At 40.8% G+C, this 21,608-nt stretch overlaps 1 protein-coding gene across 3 annotated transcripts in view; it reads right to left on the bottom strand.

Annotated features, from left to right (window-relative positions):
- ankrd12 (ankyrin repeat domain 12) overlaps positions 1–21,608 on the bottom strand; it is a 51,114-nt gene that overhangs the window by 29,195 nt on the left and 311 nt on the right. For 2 of the 3 annotated variants that reach the window (XM_015353496.2, XM_015353498.2), the window contains exon 1: positions 21,193–21,281. The exons of the other annotated variant lie outside the window; for it this stretch is intronic. The gene's annotated coding sequence lies outside the window, so the exon portion shown is untranslated. Of the gene's footprint in view, positions 1–21,192; positions 21,282–21,608 lie in introns of those variants that run through there. 3 annotated transcript variants of the gene reach the window in all.

The following is a 21,608-nucleotide window of genomic DNA, read 5'->3' as shown; positions in this document are numbered from 1 at the left end:
AAGGCCCTTAACCCCTGCTGCTCCATAGGTACTGTAGAAATGGCTGACCCTGCGCTCTGACCCCCAGCTTCTCTCCCTGTCTGTGTCTCATGGAGAGCAAGCTGGGGTATGTGAAAAGACAAATTCCTAATACAAGAATTTGCACATGGCCAATAAAATGGTCTCTCTCTCTCTGAAAGTGGAGCAGAAGAGTGTGGAAAGGCCATTTACTGTTCATTTTCATTTCTAGACCCAAACTTGAACAAGATGGCAGAAGCAGATGCCTACTGCTGAATGCGAGTTTAAAAAGATTTTAAATATTACGAAGATGTTCTTTGCCAACTGGTCTCCCTGTTAGAAATGTTCCCATTTTATGTCCTATAAAAAATACTGTGAAAGCTGTGGCAGATTGTGCACTCAGTCGACTTGGGCATCAAGGGCAATTTTGGAAAACATTCTTTGTCATCCGGTTGATTCATACATACTGTATGACAACAAGGGTGCAATTCATATTCCAATTAGCTGACAGCTTTAACCTGCGCATCTTGTTAAATAATCATTGCAGGTCTCTAAGACAAAGCAGAAGAAAATGAAAGAAAGAGCATTAGAATGAGCAAAATGTGGAAGCACTCTGAAGAATAATTGCTGGGGAATTTATTTTCAACAGTTTAAAAAAAACTATAGCTGGGTCTAAAAGTAGGTTAATGACCAGGGATACCCAAGCACTGAACAATGAACCATTTACTGATTGAATGAATGACAAAGTAAAAAAAACAACAGATTAGGTTAGAGGCCCAGATATGGGACTAATTCCTTCTACAAGCAAATCCCCCTATCTAGCAAATCAGACGTGTATATGTATTTCCCAAGCGCTTTATGTCTCAAAGCAAACAGGGCAGTTTTGGAATGTGAATATAGTGTGACATAAAACAGTTTGAAACATTTTTTCTTTCAAACATATTTAGACATATTTAACATCAATGTGGTTTTCCAAAGAAGCTGAATACTTAATATAACTGTCTAGGGAAAGGATACAGGGGTAAGATGGACCTGTGATAAAGGGTCTCATTAGATTTTAAGTTCATGACCCCCTGAGTCAGCTGCATTACTGTGATTCAGATATTACGATCGGTTAAGGCATAGCTCAGACCCTAGGCTCTTATTCTGGATAAAAGCATCTTTTAAATCAACATTCAGACCACCTACAGAGCGTGTATCTTGAGGTACCTGGCAATAAAATTGTCTTTTGTGAACAATGCAAGACCAGCTATTAAGGTCTAGTTCTATTTAGTCTTCATCCACATAATTAGACTGATGTGCCATCCTGTCAGATTTTCAAGATGATGCTTTTTTAAGACATTACATGGTGTGGCTGCTCTCCAGTTTGTACTGTATTTATCCAACTCCTGCTCTCCGCCTAACTGGTTTATTATGCGCTCCCAGTGCTGGTCTACAGTACACTATGGAGGACAAGACCTGTTATTGTTATACGCCAGAACTCAAACACTATCACAAAGAAAACAGGAGACTTGGACACAATGGGTTCTTTTAAATCTGGCCTAAAAACTAATTTATCTTCTGTACCTGCTTTGCTTTCTTGGCTCTGCCATGGTTTTTTTTAAATTTTATTTTGTACTTTTTAACATAACTGCTCTGTAAAGGTTTTATGTAAAAAAACTCCATTATAGAATTTTGTGCCGGACACAAATGTTTTTCTCGACTACCCGGTCGGTATCTCAGTAATTTATCCCCAGGAGCTTTAAACAGCATATTCTAAAGCCACATTTGAAACCATCATCCCACTGCAGTACCTTGTTATCTTTGTTCTGCAGCAGAATACCAAGTCCCTCATCAGCTGTACACAGCTCAGAAGGCAGCTTAATGGACAGAGTGCAGCTCTAACATGTTTTTTTAAAAGTATTTTCCTGCTTGGACAATGTCTAAAACCTTTTTTCATAGTTGTAACAGACATGTGGACATTGTCTAATGCAATGAATTTGGCCACAAGCCTTGAAGAATGTCACCGTATGCCTTAATCGCAGAACAGATATTATCCAAGACAATTACAATCCTGTTTCAAAATAACAGCTCAAATTATTTAACTTTTTTAGGATGCTGTGTACCAGCTACTGTAACTCATAGAGCAAGATAACAGTTTGTGTTATTTAAAGATATTGGTCATTCGTTCATGCAATCGATCAATCAAGCAAGGCATGTTTCATCAGAAGGCGACTCGATGGCGCAGTGTTGCCTCGCAGTGCTGGGGCCCCAGGTTCAATTACAGACCCGGCCTTCTGTCAGTGTTGAGTTTGTAAGTTCTCCCTGGGTTCACATGGGTTTCCCCCAGGTGCTCCAGTTTCCACAGCCCAGAGACATGCTGGTAGCCGAATCAGCTGCTGGGAAAACTGGCCCTGGGGTAAGTGCATGTCTGTGTGCGTCCAGGGTCTGTCCCGTCCCGTGTCTGTCGCTGGCCGAGATAGGCTTCAGCTCCCCCACAAACATGAACTGGCTGAAGTGGTTAGGATGTATGAACTGGATTTCAATGAGTCCTGGAGGGCTGAAGGATATTCCGTCTCGAATGATCTCCACTTAACTGAACACAACACCTGACTCTAAACAACGTAAACACTACAGGTCAAGAGACATCCGTTTAATTGCAGTAATACTGCTGTGATACTGGGGACATGATGTAAAATTCCCCGCACTGCGGTGCGCTGTTTTCCACTGGAGAAAAACTGTTGTATCTTGCATTGTGTGCATATGGTGGTGAACAAAAGCAACTTCTATCATATTTTATGTTTCCACAACAAATTCCAAGCATACTGCAAGTGACAGTGAAAGTGCAGGTGCTGAATGTTAGAAGAAGTGCAGTAGCATTAATAACCAAGAATAACTCTTCCACTTTTTAAGGTAAGATCATATAAACTAATGTTTGGCTAAAGCACTTTCAATGGCGTCGTGTTAAATGATCTGTAAGTCATGATAAAAGTAAAAGTAATGGGAGAGTAAAACAGTTTTAAAAACAGTACACCAATGTATTTGGGGAGATACTGTACAAGTCTAAACTATGGTCTCTAACCCTACTCTGTTCCATTGATTCTTATGGGAAAAGCCTCGCTGCTTTAAGTCACATGATGTTACTAACAGCTAAAGGGTTAAAATGAAAAATTTTGTATTGAAAAAAGCTTATATTTGACCTATCCAATCAAAAAACCTGAAAGTACTAGCTTCAATTTAGTCTTAAGATTCCTCCTTCCCTGAACTACATCTTCTTTACAGGCCTAGAAGTGTTATAAAGTCTATATGCAAAAGAAAAAACAATTAAAAGCTTACTTAATCACCACTGCTGTTGTAAAATGCCCTGCTTCAGTAAACGTTCCTGTATGAGAGTACTGGCTGTTTATCACATTTCTCCCCAGGTATTCAAATTAAAGATAAAAATATTGGAGCACTGTATACAAAACTGAAAAACTTGAATTTCATCTAAATGTTCCAAATTCAGTCTCAATAGAAGACAAAATCTTTTATGCAATGTAATCCATGAGGCAAGGCAAAAACCTCACCTTATTTAGAAGAAAAAACTCTTCCCTCAAAATTTCCAGCAACCAGCAATTTCCAAAAGATGCAGATGGCCACTGGTAAGTACTGTAAACAAACAGCAGGTCTCCTTTAACAAAGACCTGGTGTTACTACTTCCCAAACAGCACTGAAAAAACGGAGGGTTTCCTTCAGTTTTGCAGGACAATGTATTGTTTTCAGTTCCGATATGAAAAGTGATAGAACACGTACGTAACTATCTTATCATTTTAAAAGAGAGGTCTTACATGATGAAGATGAGACATCCTGAGCTTCTTAAGATGGCTACAATATCTAAAGCTGGAGCAGCAATAAATATCAATCTGACTCAGAGCTACCAGTGCTGCTTAGAAGACTGATTTCTGAGAACAGTAACAGTGTTAAATTAAAATGATACTGGTGACAGAAAAGGCTGTGCCACTTTAATCACGTAAACCGTAAACGTAACAATTTCCTTCTGAAAAGTTTTACTGTGTGGTTTCTATCAGCCTTTCCACCGTCTTCTCCATTCGCCCACAGTATAAGTAAAGTCATTCACTTTGAAGGACTGCCTCTTGCGTAGCTTCTACCTCTCCGCTTCATGACAGGACAGGAGATGCTGTCAGCTCCGTTTAACCCGTTCACCTTCTCTTGCATATCAAACACAACCAGCAACACTCCACAGTCAAAACAAGTATGTTGATACGATCCGACAGTCTTTACACAAACATTTGCAAGGCCTTTTCAACGGGGTAATCTGTCTCCCTTTAAAACAAGCTTGTTACTTGTCATTGCTATAGTTGTAAGTGCTAAAACTGAAGAAACAAGTGAAAGAAAGTTAAGGTTTGAGGAAACAGAAGTATCTGGGCAGCTTTCATCAGCAGCACAAGCACAAGGGTAATGACCCAACACTGAATGCAGGAGAGTACCCCTGACGACCGAAGTGTCCATGTTCTGACGTACTTTCACAATACTGGATAACTGAAAAATCTACTTGTGCAAACATGTAAAATGAGTACATATCTACATCATTCCAAAGTGCCTTCACTGAATTATGTAAACAAAACATTTGATGAATCTGCTGCAACTTCTGCATTTCTGACAGCCCCTTTAGTCACAAAATACAGTAAAGGTTTTTATACAGTATGTAAAGGCTAACACTCAACAGGATTGAAGTGGACAAAAATATAAGGCACAGATGGGTCATAAGCGCTAGGTATCTCTGATTAGCCAAAGTCTTACGTTTATAATGTTGGGGAAAAATGACTTGGAAAACTCAAGACCGCAAAACAGAAGCTTATTATAAGGAAGGCAGCAATGAACGGGCAAGTTAAAATCCATTCTTCATTCCAATGATTTTAAGTCTTGTACTGCACTTACACAAGCCATTAAAGCTTTTAAGCACGTCTCTGTGCCATTCCCTAATGACGATTTTGCACCAGATGGGCTTACTCCCATATTTGATTGCTCATCCACACAGGTTATAATAAATTGAATGGAATAGAAATGATCTTTTATCTACATTTCCTATGGTATTTCAGGACTGGGCAAACACATGACAGATGACATTTCATAAAGGGTTGCTGTATGAAGTAGCAACACAAACAGCAAATATAAAATGGGAAACTTCTATTTATAAGAAAACTTAGCTGTTAAAGCAGACATTCATCTTGTAGGCACCTTGGGAAAACAATAAAAGGGCAAAATGCTGGGATACACATTTAAAAGCACAGAATTCAAATCAAGGAGTGTTATGTTAGAATTGTGTATTTTGATCAATATGAGACAAAAAGATATTGCTTTTCTGAAATCAGTCGGGAGAAGAGAAACTGGAGATACTGGGACTGATACCGGGACTGAAATGTACAAATCCCACACCATTAGGCTAAAAGGGCTGAACCTTTTTAGTCATGAACAGAGAAGTCCCAGAGGGGAGTTGATTCAAACGCGCAGCGCTCTCAGCATCAGGGTTACTTTCTAAAGAAGTGAAAAGCTCTAAGAAACCGTATTAGAAAAAGTCATTACAAGGCCCTAACAATGATGTGTTCCACATAACAGTATTTTGACCTGTGATTGACAAATGAGGGTATCACTGGGTTATTGGTCACACAACAACCAATTTAAAGTATTTTATGATAAACCGGCCCATGATGCCATTATAAACCAGATTCTCACTAACTGGTCTGCATACTCCTTATGTCCAAGCAAACAAATGGGCGTTTAGCTCAGAGAATTTATCTTAAGCCACTCACTCTCAATAGCAGGGAGCTTAGCTGGAATAATGCCATGATTCATTTTACTCCCTGACATTTCAGCCAGCTTATGGCTTGTTTTATTTTTTTCTTCTTAAAAAGAATGTACCTTCATCCCTCGTTAAAAAGGAGTTTGTTGCATACTTGTACTCGCTCAAACGAGAGATGCATATCCATACCTACTATTGCCAGACGAGTGAACTTCCACCACGTTTACGAACTCCCAGTGTGTGGCTCCTTCTACCATTTGCATTTCTCCCTCCTGTTGTCTGTCATCGTCTTAAGTATCTTAACAGGAACTGGGTGGGTATTACACTAGTCATGGTGCAGAACAGTATTTTTAATTGAATGGTTTGTAAAAACAATATTGATTCACTATTTTAACAGTCTTTACAATGAAGTGTTTTATTGTGATACTGAGCACCGTGAATGCTTACTTTTGCAGTAATGGGTTTTATTCGGACTTTGACTGCATGACTAACATTTTTATTTAGTTAGTTATACATTTTAATAATTCATTATCATTTATTGTTCATGTGTGCTTAACACCATGCACACTTTATTTCTCTTAACAACTGCTTCTCAATACATTTAAACTTACTGTAGCTTGCATAAAAAATAGCTTTTTATAACACTTTTAAATAATAAATAACAAAACATATTTAAATACATCAGAACGGTACCTAATCTCAATTGGTTTTAAGCCCATTTACAAGCACTAGAAAAAAATCAAGACTTATATTTGTATTTTAAATAATTTATTGAATTTGTCACTTCTACAAGTTTTCACCTACACACAGAAGTTTGGGAACCATTATTTTTGTGTAGCGAGGGATGACTGTAGTTTTAAAAAAGCACTGTAAGTAAAATGTCCATCCTCAAATCCTTCAAAGGTATAGGAAAAAAAACCAATCCAATGGAGATGCTAAGACAACAGTGAAACATAAACAACAGGGTACAAAAGAAGTTGCATTTAAAACTAAGAATAAGGGACCAAATGCAGATCTTTATGCCTCAAACTTTTTACTTTTTACTCTTAAAAGTAGGCTCTGCTTCACTTGTGCTCTTCAATACCAAGTTATGTACCAGAGCTGATGATCACAGGAAGTTCATCTGAAAACAAAAGCAACCCTTAGCCCACATTCTGTTGCTAGTGAGCACATGCAGAGTTGTGCAATCAGTAGCTCCACCTCTGCTCTCCTGAAGACACACAATACTGACGAGCTGCAGCCCGACTTCTGAAACAGATGCAGAACAAAAGGGCTTCTTTCGCTTTCAGATCCTCTCCAGTTCATAATACACCACACAGACCATGCAATTCTAAGACTCGGTCAGGGTTATTTATTGTCGTTAACGTTAAGTAGAATCAAACTTAGTCTTCCTTTATTCACATTTTGGAAGTCAACAAGCCTAGGGAATTCAGGTATGGGGAACATAATGCTTTAGGTAATTTCTATTTTCCTACAATTCACCTACAAGTCTAGAAGGCTTACCAAAACTTGGTTAAATTCAGAATTATGGGCACTTCTCAATTTGAACACAGTACGATTAGAAAAATGGATTTGGTTATAATCTCCAAGAAACCAAAGCTGCTTCATTTGATAATATTTACATGGTGTGGACAAGGAACTGCTTGTGAAAGCTACAAAAAATGTCAACTTCGGCTTAACAATGACAGGATTAACATAAAGCCTTGCATATAGGGGATTAAAAACATGCAGAGCATAAGACTATTTTTGAAAGATTTAAGTAATTAAGTACAGATGCTTTCATTACAGAGTGCAGCAAAATAATGAGGGAGTCACAGGACAGGTGTTTCTCTACCTCTTTAATGCAGCATGACCCCCAGAAGCATCAAGGAATGATCACCAGAACTTCAGCTTCTAAACATGTATCTGAAATGTTGGTTTGAGGGCCAAAGGGCCAATCTCTGGTATTACATGAAGGGATATTAACCTGAACACAGAGCTGTCTGCAACTATGTCAAGAGGAGCCCTTAAATGTATTTTTTTTGACAAATAACACAGTACGTGGTCAGCAAAGATTAAAGGAAAAAACTATTTCCTTTGCATAAACATTCTTGGGGACAAAGGTATATTGCTATAACCAACAATTTTGGGTGCAATGTAAAAGAACACAAGGATATTAAGACATTTAGAAAGCCCATGAACTATTTTCCTTACATAAATCTACCCAAATATAAGAGATACGCTAGCTGACCGAGGGTGAGGGTGAGGGTAGGGTCAGCCCTTATCTTGCGCTCCTCCTGTACTCCAGTTCTGCTGAATAAACTTCTATAATGCTGTCACTCCTAAAATTAGATTTTGATTTTAAAAGCAAAATAAAATGTAACATCAGCCAACAAAAGCCTTGGATAGTCAATAATACACATTTGGATAACAGCAGCACAGACAGATATTTCTGACCTGATGTATTTTAGTATTAATACCACACCAAGAGGCACAGAACAACGACGAAAAAACACTACAGAGTTAAGAGAGAGCTGTGACTCTTTTGGTTACAAACATGCTTTTAAAAGTTCATTCAAATTTCCTATGATACTACAACTAAATCAGACAGCAGCCCTTACCATTTTTACATGCATGTCCTTTACAGCATTTTAAAAACAACTTACAATAATCTTGTTAGGAACGTACATTTGGAGATTGGCTGTCACTATCTTCATTAACATAAACATTCCAGTAGTTGCAATACATTCAGCACATTTGTATTCATGCAGGTCAGAGAAAAGCTGTATAAAAAAAATGAGAATCAACCCGTTGCTAATGTAGGAAAGTCTCTGGCTTCTGCTGCATGGTGACCAATCAACACAAGCCTGAACAACAACATCACAGCTACAGTAGTACAACAGGACAAGCTACTATACAAATACCAAACTGTGGCTTAAAGTACGTTGAAGGAGTGGCTGAGGAACCCTTAGATTCCCACATTCACTCTGACTCTGTTCTGCTGTGTACCGTTTAAATATTGGATGGATGCCAACGCTCAGTTTGCTGTGTTTAGTCATTTTTAACTTATGTGCCAATATATTTCAAATGGCAACTAAAATCAGCACTAATGTTTAATATTGCAGAAAGGACTGAAGAGTTTTGATGTACCCTAAAACAAGGTAATACAGAATATTACTTTCAAGAGTCTGCCTATTGAAATGCTACTATTTTACAATACATACTACAAACAATAAAATAATTAAAGAAATGTGAAATATGAATAAGTATCTGACTGCCCTTTGATTGTCATGATAATGAAAATCCAAAAACTTGAAGCTATGAACTGTGGAAAACACTGGATTTTCAACAGTGAGCTTTTTTCATGCTCAGCAGTTTACTTGAAGAACAGCGCAAACATCGTAGTTCAATCGCCAAATAATTAAGCCAAACTCAGCGCACAGAAAGATACTCTCAGTACTCTCAGATCGATTGGCAAACTTGGTTCATTTCAAAACTTAAAGTGAACAGAGAGTGATATACTTGTGCAAACAGAATATTAATTCTAGGATACCAACTCTGGAACTGTAGTACAACAATATCGGAGGCCTAGATTTGAGGCAAACACAAAGGTTAAAATGAAGCACATTTAGAAATTCATAAAATGCAGAAGTGCTTATTATTTTTTGGAGGCCTGAAAGAGAAAGCAGCTGTCTTAAAAAGCAAAGCAAGGTTAAAAAAGATTTCATTTTCGAAATGAAAGACATGCACAAAAAAACGATTTTTAATAAGGAATCAATGTCGGCAACTCAAATCAATTTAAACATCTTCTAAAGAAGTTCACTTTTATTATTAGTGTCAACATGACCAAGCCCAGTTTCCTAAAATAAAGGCAGCGAACCAGAAAAATTAACTCTAGTCCACTTCCAAGAGAAAACCATACAACTGAGCTAAGTGTGAAGTGCTAGCATATTGATACATGTCTCAGACCAAACATACTTAGTGCAAATATGCCCTGAGAAAGAGCTCTTTATGCAATGAAGCACTTCAAGGAGCAGAGAACCTAAGCTGATAAAAGTAAGCTCCATTGAAACAGACACCTTTCAACATTCTTAACTTAACTAGTTACAGAGCTAAATACAGTGCTCCATCTTAAAGGACTTATAATTCTATTAAATATTAAAAACTCAGTATAAGCATATGGTTTTAGCGCTCAGAATCAAACTTCGAAAAGCTGCACTACAGAGAAGCCAGTTTTATCATTAGAAAAATATAATTCCTTGCATTTCTTTTGTTCGAACCCTCATCATTCTCAAGGACCTCAAAGCACTTTACATATAGGAGAGGTACTGTGAAATGAAGTGCAGCAGCACCCGTGTGATGCTCAGCAGCCAATACCTGCCAGCAGCCTCACTACACAACAGACCAGGGGGACACACAGAAACCCGCTTCACTAACTAAATGAAGAGGGAACTCTAGGTAGGCTACATTTTGCGAGCGATGACTTGAATTTAGCCAGGACTCCTGGGTTAAGACCTCAACTCTTTCAGAAAGTACAGTGAGATTTTTAATGACCAAGTAGAGAGGACCTCGGTTTAACATCTCATAGGAAGGAGCTCTACTGTGAAAGGCATCATCTACAACACCTGCCTCCGTAACCTGGCCTTCTTGAGGTCTTTCATTCTAGCAATTACTAGATCCAGCCTTCGGAGGGATCAGGTGACACAGTAATACATTTACTTTCATGCACCGTATAAAACTGGTAATATACAATCTAGCCCTCAGATTTATCTAAAGGGGCATCTAGTAACTGTCACACTCCATCCTCATTTCTGTGAACGTAATATAGTGCTTCACACTTGCTAAACCCGAGGTGTATTGTTTAATTGAGCGTCACAATTTGCACAACATCATAAATGGCTGGACAAACCTCTACTGGATTAAAAATTGAACAGTGTGCCACCATTTAAAATAACTATTCAATCCAAGAGCAAAACCCACCACACTGCAAACCAGTACTACAGCAGCACATCAGAAAATCAAAAAGGAGATTTTAGTTCAAGGACTAAGGCAAACATAAAACCTGAAAATTGCAGAAGAATACAAATTTCAGGCAGGACTAAATTATCTACGTTTAGCTAAATTAAGAATTGTTAGGATTTGATAGCAATTAAGTGCCTAAACTGCAGATGATTGTTAACACTTTGTTTACACCAACAACATTTAATTTACAAATCATAAAGCAATCAAGACTCGCAAACAACATTTAACAAAGTAAAAATGTAAAAAGTTAAAGATTTTGTGTTGGTAAAACATTTCTTTCCATGCATTAACAAAGTCTTGCGGCTGTGTGGACACTAGCACCAGTCGTGAAATCAAAAGTAAAAATGACACTAAGATTTTAAAATGCATCAGCGTTTCTACTTTCCAACCAAAACTGACATGACGTTGATATAAATTCACCACAATTCCAGGCAAAATGACATTTTATTCAGGCATTCTACACTATTTACAAATGGCTCCGTGCAAGAAAAATCAACTGATGACACACACCGGTGTACAGAGAAATTTACCAGAAAAAATCTTTAATCTTTTTAGTTTCCAATTCTATAGAAAGATCTCATCTACCGTTTCACCCCTTTGCTTCAGTTTGACATTTTTAAGACATGTTGCGTCATATTCTCACAGTGTAAGGTTTCAGCTTCAGATTGTCCTATATATATCCCAGTTGTGTAATGGGCACAGTGAGTATGAGAGTACTCCTAGATGGGATGTTAGTTCCACACAGGTTAAGCCCAGAGCAACTCATTTAAGCAGCTGGAAGGGCTGAAGCAACTGGGATAAGGCTTCTACCTCAAAGATAAAACTGTAATTTCCATACTTCTGTCAATGCTTCCATGCGGAAATATGGTTTTATAAGAATTTTAGAGAGAGACACAAGCGTGGAGTTCAGACTTCTGTGTGCGTGCCGTGGATCACAAAGAAAGGAGAATATCTACCAGTAATAACTTCGATCCACTTTCTAATGTGATTAAAAAGAGAACAATTTACCCCTACTCCAGACTTACATTATATCAGTCATATAGCAGTGTAATGGAATATGTACCCCGGACATTCACTAACATCACGCAATGTGAACCAAAAGCACTTACATATCATCACTCAGAGTAGTACAGAATGTTTTATGAACGGTGAAATGTGAAATGCCATGTGAAAAACTGCAGAGGGCTTGAGACTCCAGGGGAGTCTGCACAGTCCTCATTCCCTCTGCACTGGTGCACACGTTGCAGCAGTGACCTGAGCCTCTTCACGGATGAAGGTTGAACAGAAAAAAACTATAAAGCAATTTGTTTAACACCAGTGAAAATACCACTCTGGAAAAATGCAATGCTAGTCACTGCACAAATGTAAAAAGGCAGTACTACCTGGCACCAAACATGCCCTGATTTCTCAGAGCTTTCCTTGCAAGAGGGGGGAAACCCCCCTCCTACACCGAGCCTCGCTCTGCATTGCAACACTTCAGCAGAAGCCTCTGGCCTACAACCCTGTCACACATACACACCCTCCTACTTTTTAAGCGTGTGACTCGGCTAAACGTGGACGTGCTGGCTTACGAGCTGGAAACACTCCCAACCTGCAGGGGGATCGGCTTGTGCTGGAGAACACGTGCAACACGTGGTGACCATGAACGAGCAGGGCAGCCGGAGACAACTCAGCTGAGGAGGGCCGTCTCCAGGGGGACAGCGTTGTGAGGGATGGTCCCGGAGCTCATGCCGGTTTTCACTGAAATCACTGAAACCAACCGTTTTCTTATATTAAACATACAAAATTACTTATCACTCAGAAATACTTTGTCTCAATGCCCTGTAGGTCACTGTACGTCTTATACAATATGAATCAAAAATTCCAAGTGTCACATAAATATGAGAGGGACATATTAGGGTACAGTCCTTCCTGTGCAGACCTGCACACTGCCTGCCCCCGTCTTCAGCAATACATACACCAGCCAGCCACTGATGTCTTTTACAAGTTAATAGAGAAAAGGCACTTTGTTCATTTTGTAGCCTTTATAAACCACTGTAGCCTTTATAAACAATTACTAATATTCTTCTAAAGCACTCAAGGAAGAATGCATCTAGTTTAGCATATAAAATGCTCATAAATGTTTCACTGCACGATGTAGCTATGGAATTGACAAGTACCATGTATACAGTTTAGTCCAGTGAGGTTTTCAGTCGCTGACTGTTTTTTAAGTCTTTCTAAAAGCATTATTTGGCTTGCTAATTCTTACTCGGGCTTCTCTGGAATTGGAACCATCTTGGCTGATGGCGCTGCAAAGATAAGTGAACTTGTCCACCTTCCCGAAGCTCTGATCATCAGTATCGTTTTGTGCCTCTACTCCTCCAGCGGCGTTTCTTCCTCTAGCTTATCTGAGCAAGCCTGTAGTCCACCGGCATCTCTATTAAACCAGTAAAATCAAGGTCAAACCGTGTGGGATTCGTACCACTATTCACCGTTCCAGACCCCCAGAACAACAGAGGAAGAGTGCAAACAGCAGGGGGGCAAGGCGGACACTTGCTGCATCACCTTTCCAACCACTGTATCCACTACAGGGCCGCCTCGCAGGCGACAGGCACGCGACGGGGTACACCCTAGACAGGACGCCAGTCCCATCACTTTATTAGCCCTACACAATTTCTTGCATTAGGAATTTGTCTTTTCGCATACCCCAACTTGCTCTCCATGAGACACACAGACAGGGAGAGAAGCTTGGGGTCAGAGCACAGGTCAGCCATTTATACAGCACCCCTGGAGCAGCTTGGGTTAAGGGCCTTGCTCAGGGGCCCAACGGAGTAGGATTCCTCTGCGGCCGCGGGATACGAACCGGCAGCCTTCCAGCCACAGGCACAGATCCTGAGCCACCCCTCTGCCCATTAGTCCATCACAGGCCACACACACAGACACAGCTTTCCCAGAAGCCAGATGACCTTACCAGTATGTCTTGGGACTGGGGGAGGACATCCACGTCGACACAGGGAAAACACACAAACCCCACACAGACAGAAGCCCGGGAACTGAACCCAGAAGTGAGAGGCAGCAGTGCTAACCCAAACACCATTGAGTGCATCATGCCTGTCTGAGTTTCAAGGTTTGGTTGGCCCTCACCATTATCCATTTTGATACAACTGGTAATAATAATAATAATAATAGCGCTTTTCTGGACACTCCACTCAAAGCGCCTTACAGGTCATGGGGATCCCCTCCACCACCAGTGTGCAGCCCCACCTGGATGATGCGACGGCAGACTGGTGTGAAAAGCTCTCATGATGTTGATTAAGCTGGGATGCCATAATGTTTGACAATTTCTACATTACCTTTCAGTTCAATGGTTTTCGAAAGTAGATAAAGTTTATTGCCGGTAACACTTCTCTCCAGCTTTCTGGTTAGCTAGTTATAATATTCTTTCAAGCATAACAGAAACAAAAACGAATAAATTAGTCCCTAAATCATATGATACCCTATAATTTCATAGTGTTTCGTCTGCTGTATGTTAGTGTATGTACGTTGTGCAGTTCTTTCACTTCAAAATGTAACAAAAGCAACTAAACAGGCCTACTTATGTAAATGAAAGGAATCTTTTGTCTAGACATTTACAGCGATGTCGAAGAAAAAAACTTACTAAATGTATTTACATTATACTGCACTGTAATTATAGCATTTCCATCATTTATTGCTACCCAACCCAGGGGTTTCTAGTGGAGTGTTTTCTAGAGAAAGTGCATTCCCAAACTGTTCTGACAAAACCTTCTGATACATAAAGGTGCACTAACTGCAAATACAGCATGTCAGCACTTCTGCACAAGTTCACATCTTTCAGCAAGCAACCTTGCATATCAGTACTACAATCAACTGATATTATTATTAAATGAAAATTAATGAGATGTACAAATCTATTCATCTTTGGATAAGTAATACACAAATACATGTACTGTAAATTATGTTATTGAAAAAATGTTATACAATAACTACTGGGGAGTATATCACAACTGAAGGGATCATTATGCCACTCTACATTAGTGAGATTATAAAATCACAGTGAAAATATCGCAATGGGAGCTAGTTACCAAACTTAATACAGAATGATAAATTTCAAACCAGTTTTAAAACATCAGTGCAAATAGATTCAATTCAATAAAATAAGTTAATACTGGTCCTACTACTTGCACATTAGGGTGATTATTCACATCAAAAACTAGAGAAGCCATTAACGTATATGAAAGTACAGGGAACGTTTGCCAAGTAGCAAACTCAATCACTGTAGCACAATACCATAGACATGTCACGGTGGGTGCTGAAAACAAAAAAAAAATAGTAATAGTGATCTGTGCAACATTTTAACATACACACTGAAACTGCAGGACTATATAGTCCTATTGTTGTACTATTTATGTATTCCTTACTTTGTACTGCTTTATTAAATTATTCAGATGCATCTGTAGTAGCCATATTTTTGGAGGTTACACAGTAACGTCTGTAGGTATCTGTTTCATTAAATGTCACCTGATCCTTCTATTTTCAAGTACCTCTTTTAAAGCACATTAATCGTTGTTGGTAGTGACTGCCGAGAACTAGCCAGAACCTTTTAGGAATAGCTACATGAAGGCATTGGAATACTAAACTATTTCTCCTCGGCCTGCAAGAGGATAAGATAATTGAGGTGCTGTATAAGATTCTGGTGGTTAACATTACCAAACGTTTTCCATACTGTTCTTATTTGTTCAACAACACTAATGCAAGTATAAACACATTAAGGCTGCGAGAAGTGTTTATTCAACCACATTGTACGCAAGACAGCTAGACTAACACTTACTGTGGTACTCAGGACTTAAAAGTGGAGACCAGAAGGTTTTAGCTGCTAGTTGTAAACAAATGCCAACTGTTCTGAATTTAAATACTGTCGAAACTCTCGCTTAACTGCAGAGTTAAAATAATCTGGCAGCTAATGCATTGCAAAAAACAGCAGCCATCTCCACAATCAATCATTTTCAAAGTCCTCCCAATGAACACAACCTGAATAATGAAGCAGGACTGTTTCATGCCATCTGTATAAAGCTCATTCACATCTCTGTTCACCGTTTCAGCCACTGGCACTCAATACCCAAACTGGATGACCACTGAGTCACAGTATTGTGTCTACCTGCACTGAAATAAACCAAGTTTAATTCTCCTAAACAGCTTTGACAAGTTTTAGTTTTATTTTATGGTTTATGTAATGCCTGCTTCATACAACACAGTAAAATATCTCATGTGACAAAATACAAACTCAACAATTAAGCCCTAAGACAGACAAACCTGGGGCTCCCGAGAAGCTCAGCCAGTAAAGAGTGCAGCTCGAGTCTGGGCTACAGCACTAGATGACTTGACTGGGATTAACCACACAGCAGGACACACCTGACCAAGTGCCGCCGGTGCAGGCTGGGAGCAGTCAGTCAGCCGCCTGCCTCACCCTGACGACAGTGAAAGACATTCCCCTCGTCCAATCAGCGCCGACTCACCCACAAGGCATTGTGGAGCTGGCAGACGGTTATGCGGCTTGTTTTTTTGGAGGTGTGACATGCGGTGAAGAAGCAGGCCTACATGTCTCCATCTCCCCTGAGCAACGCAGGAGTATCATACACCAGAGTCAGATACACGGCACAGCTCCGAACTGTGTAGTTATTAAACAAATAAAATAGCTGTCGAATCAGAATGTTCAAAAAACTGAATTAAATTTTTTTATTTAATTTTAAAATTATACATTTTTTTTATTTAAATGCTGTTCCTTTTTAAAAAAAAACACCTATGCAGCATCATCTATGCAGATCCACTCCACTGCAATAATAAAGCCCCATCCCGAGCCACTGAGGGCGCAGGCATGTGGTCTCCCGGTCACTGTCAGTGTGGGCAGCCCTTTAGCTGATGGCCGTGTTTAAATGACCCATAAAGCAGGGAAAAAAAAAAAAGAGGGAGCACTACTCCAACCAAAATGCTCAAATTAAGGTGCAGGGTTTTTTTTTTTACCAGAGTGATATGAAAACTTGACAGAGCACTCAGGTTAAGGTCCTAATCTAAGAACAGAATGAACAGCTAAAACACTAAACAAAGACACCAATCTCTTCTTGCTCTTCCCTTATAGAGTGGAGTTCAAATGCCTTTTACATATTATGCCAGTAACAGTAATGTGGCTCAGCTGTAAAAGAGAAAGGCCTACAAAGAAGACACACAGCAGCACAAGGCTATTAAACCTGTATATCAGCTTTTTGCTTTTTATGCTGTACATTTCAACTCTAATCCTAAAATGATTCAAATTCAAAGACAAGAAAACCTTTTCATTCTCAGCTCGACAGGGCTTTCTCTTTGACAGTCTTTTCACAGTAGTATATGACAATAACAAACATAACTGCTTAGTCTGTTTTTTATCGATTCAGCCAGAACAAAATTAGTTGTAGAATTCAAATTGTTTTTTGGAAAAATAAAACTCTATGCCTTAGGTACCCGTGTTCGAATACCTCAATCGAGGTGCCTTTTTGATATGACTGAATTTTAAGCAAGTCGTCACAATTCAGGGGCATCCTGTTAGCTGAATAGCACAGTATTCACACTGACAGAATTCCCATTGTTTTAGATTTTACAAACCTGGGATCAACTACATCTGAGCTTTTGTTGTACACGAATGACAAAAAGAGAAAATCCCTGTGCTTATTAGGACTGACTTTTATTTTGTCAGAAGATTTTGTGTCATACTGGTCAGTGGTTATTCAGATAAACTCAGCACTGTAATGTATTTTGAGAAGGAAGCATGCAACCTGACATTTGACAGTTTCAGGGGTTTTCCACATACAAATAATCAGCATAGTAAAGTTTCCATCTCATAAAAAAGAGGAAACTGGTAACCCTAGAAGGTCTATTGCTAAAAAACATACACAAACTAAATACAAACATTAATCTACCTCTGCCAAATGCCAAATGCAGCGTGAGAAAACGCTACTATGTCACACAATTTCTAACATGAAAGTCTCTTCAGGCACACACTTAGACCAATTTAGAAAAGTAAAATCATACTCTAGAAAGACTAGTGAGAATATCTGATTTTCAAAACCTCAGCAAAGATGGCCAGAATGTAATTTAATACCTGCACATAATGGAAGACCAGCTACTGTCACACAGACCTGACCATAAAAGAAAATGCACTTAGCCTTTTCCTCCTGCTAGCCTAGTTAATCATCACTTATAGTACAGCGGGCTCTCACAGGGAATTTTCAGTATATGAAAGCCAGGGTCCAACTCAGCAATGGGTCAAAGTCTGACTCATTTTAGTACCACTCGCTATGACAGTGAAACTTGAAAGAATCACCCACGACTGCTATGAAAGCTCTTTAAAAACACTTGATATAGAGGGTATTAAGCTACAACTGTTGAAATGCTGTTTTTTCAATATTTTATACTATAACTACATTATAAAGTGAAAGAAAGAAATGTATTTTTAAATCATCTGATGGTAACAACTAGACATGAAGACACGTTGCACACAGAAAAATGAAGTGATGCTTTTTATAGTTCTGAAACACTAAACGGACTAACAAAACTAGTATAAAGAACTGCGTGTGACATCTGGGGCTCACATTCCTATATTAGATCATTCACATAAAAGAGACCTCAAATGACGTCCAGTCTGCTACATGCAGATAAGTAGCAAAATTGGCAAGAGATCTTCACTAAGGATTTTGTACCATTCAGAACAAAGTATTTACTTATATGACCATACATACTGTAATGTTAATTAATCTCCATCTTTAGAACAGGATTTCTTTAATTCTTAACAATAACAAGCTTCAATAACAAGCTTTTACTTGTTATAAGTTTTGGAATCAATTTCGTTAAGTGGCAAATTATAAACCAGATTGGAACTACAGTACATCAAAACTGGTTAGAATGCTCCTCTAAGACAGACTTTACAAAAAGATGTTTCCTTATAGTACCAGTGCAGTCCAATACATTAGGCCTTGTTAAGTGAAATCCTGCCAGACACAATTTAACTTTCAAATATTACACATCAAATCAGGACAGCTTGAAAATAGAAAACAACAATGTCAAAACCAGCTGTTTATGTACCAGAGGGATTATGCTGTTTATTTTAACTGTAATGTAAACCTAAAGCCCTGTAGGAAAAACCACCAAAGATCATACTCTGTGTCCAACAGCAGCCAACAATCCTCCTTCATGTGGCTTCAGCAGACAGAAGTGAATGACCTCAGGAAAGCAAGGCAAATCCACTCTTCTCCTGAATGAACAGGTCTGTGGAGGGGGGATGACATTCCATTTACTCATATAAAAACAATCACTGTGCAGTTACATACACCTCAAGGTCATTATAGATGCTATAAAGGTATTGCATACTGCACTAAAATTAAAAATGCGTTTTTCTCTTTTAAAACACAGGAGCCACCGACCCTGAATCCACGCTTGTGAATACCGAGGAACAGAATCAGAAATGCCATCGAAGAAAAACGAAATTCCACATGCTGCTTCAATTTACGATAATACACATCTTCTGAATAAACAGAAAGACCAGGCGGCGGGAGCCTCCGCAGGCACGTGAGCTGGCCTCCATCACCGCAAAAAAAAAAAAAAAGCTCGTGGTGATGAGGCTGTTTTCTATCAGTTCCCTAAAGAAAACCCAGAGCTGCTCTCTGATTCCCTGTGACCGATTCAAAAATGTCATACATTTACATAAATGTAAATAAGGTACATATATATATATAAGACTCGGGGAAGGGAGATCGGATATCCCCCCATCGCTGTAAAAAAAAAAATACGATCAAGATCAGGCGACTAGACATTGATGCTCATGGGCCGGACTGCTGAGCGGCGCACACCGTGCGGCAGACGAAACGCCTTTCTCAGCATGGAAATATCCCGAACGAATGGCTTCGCTTTCATAGACGTTTAAAGCCAGGAGTATATTAATACGGTACTGAAACAGCGCACACGAGGTTGGCCAACTCCTGATGTTGCAGATCAGCAACAAAACCATCACCTGGGGCGCTTGAACCACAGGGTTATTCGGAGAAGGTAGCTCGGGTCCCCCTGCAACACTCCACAGAGGGACGGATCGCTTGTCTGCTCTCATTTCAGAGGCGTGCGACTGTTTTCAAGCCCAGATCGGGGGCCAAAACAACGCAGGCATGCGACACTCTGAAGGCATTGACATTATTGCTTAGAGAGAGATTCAATATGTAAGAAGTGGTCTTTGATAGCGGGCTACGCGTCTGTATTTCCAGTTTCTAACCTGCGGCTTATCGTTTGCAAGGCACCATCCACGTCAGCTGCTGCAACTCTCAAATTATTACGGACTAGAAAGCCCCCTCTAAGAGCCCCTGTTGGGCTCACATGTCATTATTACACATTTACGCAGCAGGGAACACCTTATTCCTAGAGACCAGAACAGCAGCTGAATGCGACGAACTGCGTGTTTATCATAAAACAGCTTTGACTCGCATTTTAACAGGACGGTCCTTAAGGCCAGAAACCTCCGGGGGAACAGGGTACCTTTGCCAAGACTGAGAGCAAGAAATTTCCCCTTTTCTTCACCCAATATCGTGCTATCAGCGGCATGGCTAAAAACGAATACAGCAGGCAGGCTTCGGCTGAAACACAGCGTGAAAATCAGAGAAAACGACCGGCTGAACTGAGCTGCGAGGGTGGGGACAGAAATTCCCACTTCTTTTTGTTCAAGGAAAAGGCGAAACGCGTAGCAACGGGTAGATGCTGCGCTGCGTCTTCGGTAATGAAGGAAGAAGAAAGGAGGGACAGCTGAGCGACTCCAGCCCACGACACGAGCACAGCCCTACAACTCGCCGCCCCACGGCCAAGGAGACCGCGGCCGTGCGCCAGACAAAAGGTTTCTCCACGCAGAAGGGGCGAGCGGCCGCACGCACACCCTCCCCCGGTCACCCGCAGAGTCCACGCCGCCCCCGCGACCCACGCCAGCGGGGTCCCAGCGCCGGCTGACAGCCCGACCCCCCCCCGACCAGCCGGGAGCCGCTCCGGACAGGGCCCCGGGCCACGGGGGCGCGCACAGCGCAAGGGCGCACGCCCGCCGGGGCCAAGAGCCCCGAGCCCCTCGCGCCGCAGTCTCGCGACTCTCCTCCCCCCCGTGCCCCGTGCCCCGACCCCCGCGAGCTGTCAGCGCCGCGAGACGGCCCAGGGTGACGCGACGCGCCGCCGCCGCCGCCGAGGGGGTCGAAATCACACACATACACACGAGAAAAACAACACAAAAAAAGGGGGCCGATGGATGCCACGCTGCCGTGCGAAAGATTCCGTTTTCCTACGGCAGTACAGCTTTGTATTTTTTTTCTCCCCCCTGTAGAAGGCACGACCGTCAAAAAAAAAAAAATATCGCTGAGTTCGCTTACCTTTCTGCGAGGCGATTCGGGTCCCGCTACTCCTCCGGGCGGGCTCACACACCAGGGTATCGCAGTTCGCCGATAATCGTCAGGATATTTCACATTTAAACAAAACCCCAAGTAAATCATCCCTTCCCAGCTTTCCGCTGGTTTGAAAACATTCGCCCCCCCCACCCCTGGCCGTCTCTAAGCGGAGCCCCAACCGCCGCGCCGCCGCGCCCACGTGACCCCCCTCCGGCCGCCGCTGATTGGCTGCGCGGCGGCGCCCCCCCTTCCCTCTGACCCGCAGCTCCGGCGGGGGGAGGAAAGCAGTATGAAAGCGGAGGCCGACTTTGTGCTGAGCTGAAAGCCGAGTTTAAGGACGGATCGGGGTGGGGGGGGTCGGCAAGTGGGCACGGTGCAGGGTTTGGAGGTCTTTTTTCGCG

Source organism: Lepisosteus oculatus, chromosome 6 (genome assembly GCF_040954835.1).
Source record: "Lepisosteus oculatus isolate fLepOcu1 chromosome 6, fLepOcu1.hap2, whole genome shotgun sequence".
Classification (NCBI taxonomy): domain Eukaryota; kingdom Metazoa; phylum Chordata; class Actinopteri; order Semionotiformes; family Lepisosteidae; genus Lepisosteus; species Lepisosteus oculatus.
Note: the sequence above shows the minus strand (reverse complement) of the source record. Positions and strands in the feature narration are given on the sequence as shown.